Below are 9655 nucleotides of genomic sequence, written 5' to 3'. Positions count from 1 at the left end.
ACTATGGAGAAGATGCTTATTATTTGCTGGTACCTTTGTTTCACTTTTATCATGATTTATTTCTTAATTTAACTGTAGAACAATATACTTGGGATCATCAGTATTTCGTTCAATGTTTCTTTTCCTTAGTTCTAAAACGCTTTTAGGATCAACACTTCTTTAGAAACGCTAATTCTCAGACTGCCTAAGGCTTTGCCATTTATTGAATGCATGCCTTGTCTTGCAAGGTGCTTTCTTTCTTGATCAACTATGCGGACAAAGAATGCATCTGAAACGGACTGTCGCATAACATACAGTTTATAGACACTAAATACTCACGATTTACGGAAGGATTTATCTCAGCATCAGTACGAGTTGCCATTATTGTACTACAGTTCTTTGATCTCCATTCATTTACCTTGGAATTTTCAGTAGGTGCAACCTGTGTTCCAATCCTAAACGCTGAAACAGTTTATGACAGCTCAATGCTGATATTTTGGGGTACTGATCTGAATGAACATCAGTTACTTTAACAGCACTGAACTCCCCTCCCACAAGAAAAAAATATCTATGATCTTTCTGGAAATCAATAAGTTCCAGACAAAGTGACAATTCGTAAGCATTACCTTTTTCTATAACTTCATTTACAAGTTATCTGTGCTCCGCCACTGTATCCTTGTTTCTGACAGTAACTTTTTCTTTGTCCTGACTAAAATTTTATGGTTTCTCTACAATATCAGAGGAAATTTTAATAAATGTCTTCTACACCATTACGTGACTTACAGGCCTAAAGATCTTTACAACTATTCTGTTCAAAAAATAGTTCAAATGGCTCTGAGCACTATGGGACTTAACTTCTGAGGTCATCAGTCCCCTAGCACTTAAAACTACTTAAACCTAACTAACCTAAGGACATCACACACATCCATGCCTGAGGCAGGATTCGAACCTGCGACCGTAGCGGTCGCGCGGTTCCAGACTGTAGCGCCTAGAACCGCTCGGCCATCCCGGCCGGCCTATTCTGTTCCCTTGGATAATAAAGAAAAATCTTACAGCATTCTTCCCACTCTAATGTATACCAATATTATGTAGACATTCTGTAAATAATTCTACATGTTTGTCTTACACCACATTTTCTCTCTGATTTTGTAATATTTATCGTTGTTCGTCACCTTCAATTTTGATTTTTGCTTTGGCGTGTATGGAATCGATTTGTTTGCGATTTCTTGTAATAATTCCAGAACATAGCCATCTCTTTTTATTTAACTGTGCGCAAACAATCAGGACACTGCCTGACAGAGATATTGCTACATCTGCTACTTGTGCACACTTACTGAAGAAATGATAGGTTCCATAGCGTTCATTGAAAAACAAAAGCTGTAATCAACGAACTAACTAACTACTGATTTACTTATGCGGCCCGGCGATATGTGAAAACGTTTCAACAGTGCGTAAGCATTCGTGATAACCTAGAATGTCATGTGGAGTTACGGAAGAAAAAGTCAATTTTAATGGTTACAAGTGAAAATCTCTCGTTTCCCGGAGCAAACACCACTGAAAAGCTATCAGTCCTAATGAAATATTGACAGCGATGTAGAGCCTCACATTAAAATGAGCAAACATTATGAAACAATGCGCCACTGACAAAAAAGAACTTGGCGACGCTAAGATGCTAATATACAGAGCAAGCCGCAGCTTCTCTGAGCTAAAGCCAAGTTACTTGAAGTTTTTACAATCAATTAAATCGAAAACCTTCATCAGTCAGTAACACATATAGTAAATACTTATCCTCAATACGCAATAGAAAAGTAAAGACTGACACGACAATGAAGACTGTAGCGGCCACACTGATTTTGTTGTGATAAATGAGAAAAACTGAGGACCTGGGTTAAGGCGGTCACACACGTAACTGCATGCTTGACAAGGACGCTTGCGCAGGCGTGACAAAAAAAGGTAAAATGTGACACGTGGAGTAGAGTGGTTAAAGAAACGAAAACATTATTCCCGCATTAACTATTTATGCTAGGCACACTTTGGAAATTGTCTCACAGTACTGTTGATTATCTTCTTTCTTTCTCCACGAAATATCGTGTTCTTTAACGTGACCTACAGTACAGTACAGCTTTTGCGCAGAATATAATTTAATCCAACCAAATGAAAATTAAATCAAGCTAGGTCACAGACAAATGCTTGTACAAGCCTCCCTATTCTTCGTACACACACTCGAGCATACACACTTTGAACGCTTGCACAAGCATGCATAATCGAAATTCGATCAAGTATCAAGCTGCTTGTACATCCTGATGCTTGCGCACATTTATCCTCACACTTTCGTGCATGCTTGGGTAAGCACGCTGCGCAAGTGTGCTTGTCAAGCATGCAGTTAGGTGTGGGGCCATCTTTAGATTTTCTTCTGTTTCCATTTAGCAAGATCTCATTCAGATAATGTCCATTGTCTATCGCTTAAAAGATCTGATCAAGTGCGAAATAATTCAGTTGTTTAATGATGCCTAATAAGATACCAGTTGCAAACGTAAGTTAAATGCGAATTAAATGGGATTCGAAAAACAAATACCTGTTCATTTCTGTCAATGACTGCTAATGGCTCTGAGCACTATGGGACTCAACATCTTAGGTCATAAGTCCCCTAGAACTTAGAACTACTTAAACCTAACTAACCTAAGGACATCACACACACCCATGCCCGAGGCATGATTCGAACCTGCGACCGTAGCAGCCCCGCGGTTCCGGACTGCAGCGCCAGAAACGCTAGACCACCGCGACCGGCCAATGACTGCTAAATCCCAGCTCTATGTATCAGAAGAAAGACTTTTTCTTACGTCATAAACAGGAAACTGTGTCTCGAAAATTTCTGCATTTGCTCTTCCATCCAAGAAAACAAATCGTGGCTTAACCATTTACTACGTAATGTGGGTACCGTGCTATATACAGTGATAGTCATGGCGTTACCGGATAAACACCAAACTAACCGACAACTTGTAACCAGACATCACTTTTTCTACGAAGTTGCACATTATTACTGCCACTGGTGATGGTATCGTTCATGTTTACTTCTATTTTACTAGTAACACTGTTAATATACTCGTTGTACTTCGAGTGTCCTCCTGGCTTCGTCAGACGTTAATCGAACAACATTTCGAGAAATGTGTTGTTCGGTATTTAAAATCGTATATCTAGAAACAACATTATATAAACGGAGTGCGCAAAGGTTTTTGAAACCAACATCCGAATGAAAACGTCAGTACTATGTTACCGTCTTCAAAACTATCTTTATCAAACGCCATAGCAACTGAAAACGAGGAGTGAAACCATGATGTAGAATTTTCTGGACTACGCGAACTGAACAAAGCTTTTCAAACTAATTGTCGGATAACATTTTCACAACAGGATAATTTTTCAGAAAGTAGTAGATTTGATAATCTAGGTCAAAGGTCACGGTAAGCCACTGAAAAGGTTTGTTGTGAAGGAAATATGACGGAATAGACAACATTATTTCATATCATTAAAGGAAGCGATAGTACATTTAAATCTAACGGTGAAAACACTTACTCTCGTAATCGTTAAAACACCATTTTCGCGTGTACTTTGCATAATGATAATTCCGTATACTGTCAGCTTTGTACACATCACTGTGGTATCATCACTATTTTTTCTGGTTCGTAATTAATCTTTGGTTGCCTAAGATCCATGTAGATAAACAATGGCCAAGTGCAGTCACCATTCAGCTGTTGCTAAAAAGAATTTGAGATTTCGTTTTTTGATTAAATTTACATAAGCCAGACGCCATACGACCATCGTGACAACAACTGACAATTTTATATTATGGCAGATTCAAATTTCCCTACAAAATCTGAAGTACGTTTCGTGTCAAAGCAACATGATTGCGCCCGCAGATCCCAGGCGTGGTACCAGAGCGCTGGAAGACGGACTTGCTGCCTGTTGTACAGGCTGTTCGGGGGCCCATGTTACGAAAGACTCGTAAGTGTATCATCGATATTTTTTCGTTACTGTTTACCTTTCTTTAATCAGGACAATGTAGTCTCATGATACTGCAACTATCAATGAGACGGACACGATGAACCAAGTAGCACAGTATAAAATGTTTAAATTTGGCGAAAGGTTTACCTATCGATGGGCTTGTCACGATATAAGAGGATTGACTGGCATTCTGCAAGTTGAGCTTCTGTGTGTATGAAGTGTCAACGCACGTCGTAAAACTGTATGGTTCACAATTTGATGTACACTTTTTTTCATCCACCAGCGTATTTGACCTGATAAGATTGCTTTTCTGTGCCTGTAGCATTATTGACAACAAAATCCTGTGTTAACTCAGAACCTTACGTGTAGATAGTATAACTAAAAAGCTTAGATTCGTCGTAAGGAATGTACTTTACACAACGTCACACTTGAAGCGAATATTTAAAGTATCTTTTGTTAATTCAGATTTCTTATTGTCATTGGCGCACTCGTTAATACTCATGCGAATATGTCACTGTTAACACAATTTCTGTCATTACTAGAAGTTTCAACAACGGTTTCATCACGTGCTTTTCTAGCACCCATGGCACACTATGACCTTTCCTTCGTTAACTGAACATATCCTCCCACAATGACAATGCACTCGCTTTGTGTTTCAGATCCACGCATTTCAATTTCGACGCTTTGTTTTTCAATTCTCACATTGAATTTAACCCTAGAGCACTAAAGAAGGGGAAATGTTACGTTGTTATTAAACAATTGTAAATTTCACTGCTCCGTATTTTATTCAAAGGAAGTCATAATTTACCGTGTATGCTCTAGCTAAAGACATATGTAAAGTCTCCAATCGTATGCCATGTACAAAATATCCTGTGTTTCACCCTACATTGACAATACCAGATTGGCGGGAAACTCGAATTGGTACCAGCTGCAATCGTAAATTTTACAAGGGTTTAGTAATCTATGTTTAACGCGCTACTACTTCAGTAATGCAGGACATGTACTCTAGGAAACACCAGAAAAATTATAATACTGTCGTTTCTATTGCGCACCCTTCTTTTTGTAAGCTAAAACGTCTGAAGACACATACTAAACAGTGTTCGTGCGAATGATTCTATAACTTTCATTAATGCGATTTCCAATTATAAGCTGCTATCTACCCTAAATCATTCCCGTTGACAGATCATATATATTATTTCTCGAGTCAACATACGTTTTTGTCAACACATACTAATCGTACATGGATTAATGAGGTATCGTTACAAACGTTTTTCGACCGGCTTTTGACACTGCATGCCGATGCCGATTTTGCGCTAAAACTTACTATTTGTTGAAAATTTTAACATAAAATATGTTTTTAATTATCATAGACAAAAGGGCATCATGGATGATCAGCTTCATACCTATATTTTACGAAGTTAACTATTTAATCACGAATATGAGGCTCCCTGTTCATATTCTCTTATTACAACTACCATTTTCTCTGTTTCAAAGTTCTCATTAACTGAGCTGGTGTCCATCATAAACATCAGTATGATGTGTGATTCCCACGGATATGACGAAATTTTTTATTCATTGATGCATCGAAGCACACACTCTCCAGATCCAACCCTGAGGCACTTCTTGTCATACTTGAAATACATAAAGAATGCTGGTTGCAGGCTGATAAAGTTTTCGTCTTCCCATCCCAGACGTCCTCTATGGGTGAAAAACCAGGGGTGTGGAAGGCAATTCAAGGCTCCGTTTAAGTCTCAGTGTGATTCTGGTGCGAAATGCAGTGCGAGATCTTGTATTTTCCTGCTGAAATATCGCATTTAGATATGGCATCAGAGTTACTATTCTAGTCACATACTGGCGATCATTCAACATCCCTTCAGTAATTACCAAACCCATCCTGTTGTAATATCCAGTAGCTACCCAAGCATGAGTCCAGGAATTGGAGAGACATTTTCGTTACTTCGAGTGACATTTCAGCAGACCGTCCACGGACACGTTGACATCGACCTGACCGCCACAAATAGAAGCGAGACTCACCGCTGAAGACCACAGAATGTATACAGTTGACTCTGGCTCTACACCGTGCAAGTCTCTGTTTCCTGTCGTATGATGTCACCGGTAAACGACGCATGACAACTAGAGATCTCAACCCAGCTTCGAGTAATCATTCCCGACAGCTCGTTGTACCGCACTCCCAGAGACCACTACCTGGGTGTCAGCTGTTGTCATACAACTACTCGTCAAAGCCAGTCTAACAATCCTACCATCTTCTCGTGGCGTAGTCCTTCCGGAAGAACCTATGTCTTCTCTTCCTGTCACACTACTGTCTTGAGTCCATCGCATCGCCACGCGTTCTCCAGTCATTGGACAACAACCAACTGACTGTGTAATCTGTCTGTATGATACAAAATCACTGAGGCTTTCATGGCCTCTTGTTGACATATTAATTCTGTTTCGGATTTTTTGGCAGACGTTTGTTTGACGATTTTTCTGACGCTTCGCCAGCACGAGTGGCTAGCATTGTCAAAGCTTTACCTTCCATTGCTGGTGGCGGACTGTAGTCCAGCTCGCAATCGGAGATTTTATCTACTCTCCGGCCCAATGTCTCAGGGTCTTTCCCTGGTCATTTGCTGTGTTTCCCCATGTATTACCTGCAGTGGTAGTTCGCTGCAGCACGAGAATCTAAGATCAGTTTAGCCTGAGGCTTTCAGCTTTCTTGCTGAAGCAGTCATCATGCTTGTGGATTTGTACGGCTATCCTGAACAAGCAGGCGTAGTAGCGCTTCTCCGCAACCAGAATTTCGTGTCAGCGAATTTTATTGTGTGGTCAGACTCACAGCGCGAGCTCCGTCACGGCCGATTTCTTTACTTGTCCCAGCCTGCAATGCCGCTTCCGTTCGGTGAGTCCAGTGCTGATGAATATTTCTATCATTCCCACATAGATTTTTCCAAATGCGGTATATTCTCGACATTGCCAGTTAGTTCCTTTTGTCGTTTGCTGATCTGAGACACTCTTTATCTTCTTGGTTGGTTAGTGAATCGTCTTAACGCCGCTTTTGCGCAATATACGGCCGATTCTGTCCGTCACCCTGTGGATGTATGGCAGAAAGGTCGTAACCGACGTTTCTTCTTCCGACGTGTCTCTTCGACACGTGTTAATTTTCGTTACACTTCCACGCAACTGTTAGAGTATCCATTGCTTCTCGGAACACTTTCTACGAGTTGTATCTCGTGTCACTTTTTCGTGTTGCGTGCATTACGAGCGTAATTAATCATTCTCTTTTTCTGGGTTGGTGATGGTTTGACAGTTTGTCCAGGTATTGGTCCGTGTCTGTTGGTTTTCGATACACACTGTGTCGGAATTTTCACCATTCTTCGTAACCTACACATCTAGAAATGGTTTCTGTTGATCCTTTTCTACCTCCATAATAAACATTATGTTGGTATAGAGACTGTACGGCTGTCTTAGGAAGTCACCAAGCTCTTACTCGCCTTGGTTTCACACTGCAAACGTATTGTTGATGTACCTGTACCACACCTTAGGTTTACAAGGTGACATGTCCAGCCCCTGTCTTTCGAAATGCTCCATGAAGAAAGTGGCCACCAAGAATTGATGAGATACTTTGGTCATTTTCTATCTATTACCTGGCAGAAGCATTGAGACGACCGTGATAAGATCGGCAGCATTCCTCACAGGAGCATGAATTAAAAACCCGACAGATGCACCGAGTGACGTAAGAAAATTTTTGCAAATATGGAGAGCAGATCGACAAGTCGGTTCCTGGCGACAGTGACCAATCTCAGTGAATGATGAGTGACTATAGAGGAACAGTTCATCCATCAAAAAGGAGCGAACTTCACTATTATCCCAAGAACTTTTCCTACAGCGGATATCATTGCTAACAACAAAGTGGCTATCCAGACCCTCCCTTGTGAAAAAGTTGAGGAAATACGCAGTACACTGCCTGAGCAAAAACCACAGGCATGCAACCCGAAAAAAGAAGAGTTACAAGATACCGAGAGCCATAACACTGACAAGAGTATATTGGTACTGCCCCCCGAAAAGAGAAATTGTTATGAAGACCTAATATTATGAGCAGAAGATTCGGAATATAATAAACCTAAAGACATACCAAAAGTTAAGAACAGATCCGATGCAGTGAATCACATGAAATACGAATCGGTTAATTAAGGCATCATCTCTCAGTGTACGTACAGTGGAACCTGAACAATACGGAAGTCCTACCACCTTGACTGTATGAATTACCAAAAATCCATAAAAATATTGTACCACAACGACCGATCGTATAAACTGACGGAACTCTTGGCCTCTCTGGTTGAGCTGCACATGGGAAAGACTGACACATACGTAAGGGACTCGGGGCATTTTTTGTGAAGCTGAAGAAACTAAAACTTGGACCAAACGACATACTGATCAGCTTTGACGTTGGTTCTTTCTTTACTAAAGTGCCACTCAGTTATTCTCTGGAGCATATCAGCCCCATTTTCCAACATGACGTCACCGAACAGTTTCAAGAATGTCTTACCAAGAGTAAATGATGTGGTACAGCGATTTCTACAAAAAGGTGGAAGTCATCACCAAGGTCAGTTCACTTAATCCAGTGGTAACCAGTTTCTCCAGGGAGCATTTCAAAAGACAGGCGCTGGACATGTCACCTTGTGAACCTAAGCTGTGCTACAGGCGCATCATCAATACCCTTGTAGTGTGGAGCCGAGGTGAGTAACAGCTTGGTGACTTCCTAAGTCAACTAACAGTCTCCACACCAACATTAAATTTTATTATGGAAGTAGAAAAGGATCAAAAGATATCCTTTCTAGGTGTTAAGATTACGAGAAATGGTGAGAACCTGCGACACAGTGTGTATCGAAAAGCAACATACACGGGCCAGTACCTGGAAAAACTGTCAAATCGTCACCAACCCAGAAAAAGGAAATAATTAATTACATTCGTAATGCACGCAATATGAATAGTAAGCTGCAGCACCTCGGACACAAGATGGAACACGTGGGAAGTGTCTAAGAAGTGATGGGCACTCCACCAGTTGTATAAGAAGTGTCACGGAACCTAAAATTCGGCAGAGTAACACGTCAGAACAGGAAATGTCAGTTAAAGCCTTTCTTCCATACATCACCAGAGTGATGGACAGAATTGACTATATATTGAGCAAACACAGCATAAAGATGATTTACAAACCAACCAAGAAGATCAAAGAGTGTCTCAGATCACCAAAAGACAAAAGGGGCCAACTTGCAATGTTGGGAATATACTGCATGTGGAAAAGTCTTTGTGAGAATTATTGGAGAATCTATCAACACCAGGACCAATGAACGTAAACGGTACTGGAGGCAGGGACAGATTGAGAAATCGGTCGTGGCGGACCACGTAATAAAATTCGCCGACACAGATGTTGTTGTGGAGAAGAGCTACATTGCCCGCTTGTCCAGGGAAGCCATAGAAATTCCACAAGCATGACACTGATTCAACAAGAAAGAGGAAAGCCTCGACCTAAACGGATCTTTGATACCTGTGCTGCAGCGAACTACCGTAACATTTAACAAGGGGAGAACAACAGCGGAAATAACCAGAAGAAAGCCCTCAACACTGGCGAGACAATTACATCTCTGGCCGTAGGCTAGACTCCAGTCCGTCACCAGTAGTG

Source organism: Schistocerca serialis, chromosome 2 (assembly GCF_023864345.2).
Source record: "Schistocerca serialis cubense isolate TAMUIC-IGC-003099 chromosome 2, iqSchSeri2.2, whole genome shotgun sequence".
Classification (NCBI taxonomy): domain Eukaryota; kingdom Metazoa; phylum Arthropoda; class Insecta; order Orthoptera; family Acrididae; genus Schistocerca; species Schistocerca serialis.
Note: the sequence above shows the minus strand (reverse complement) of the source record.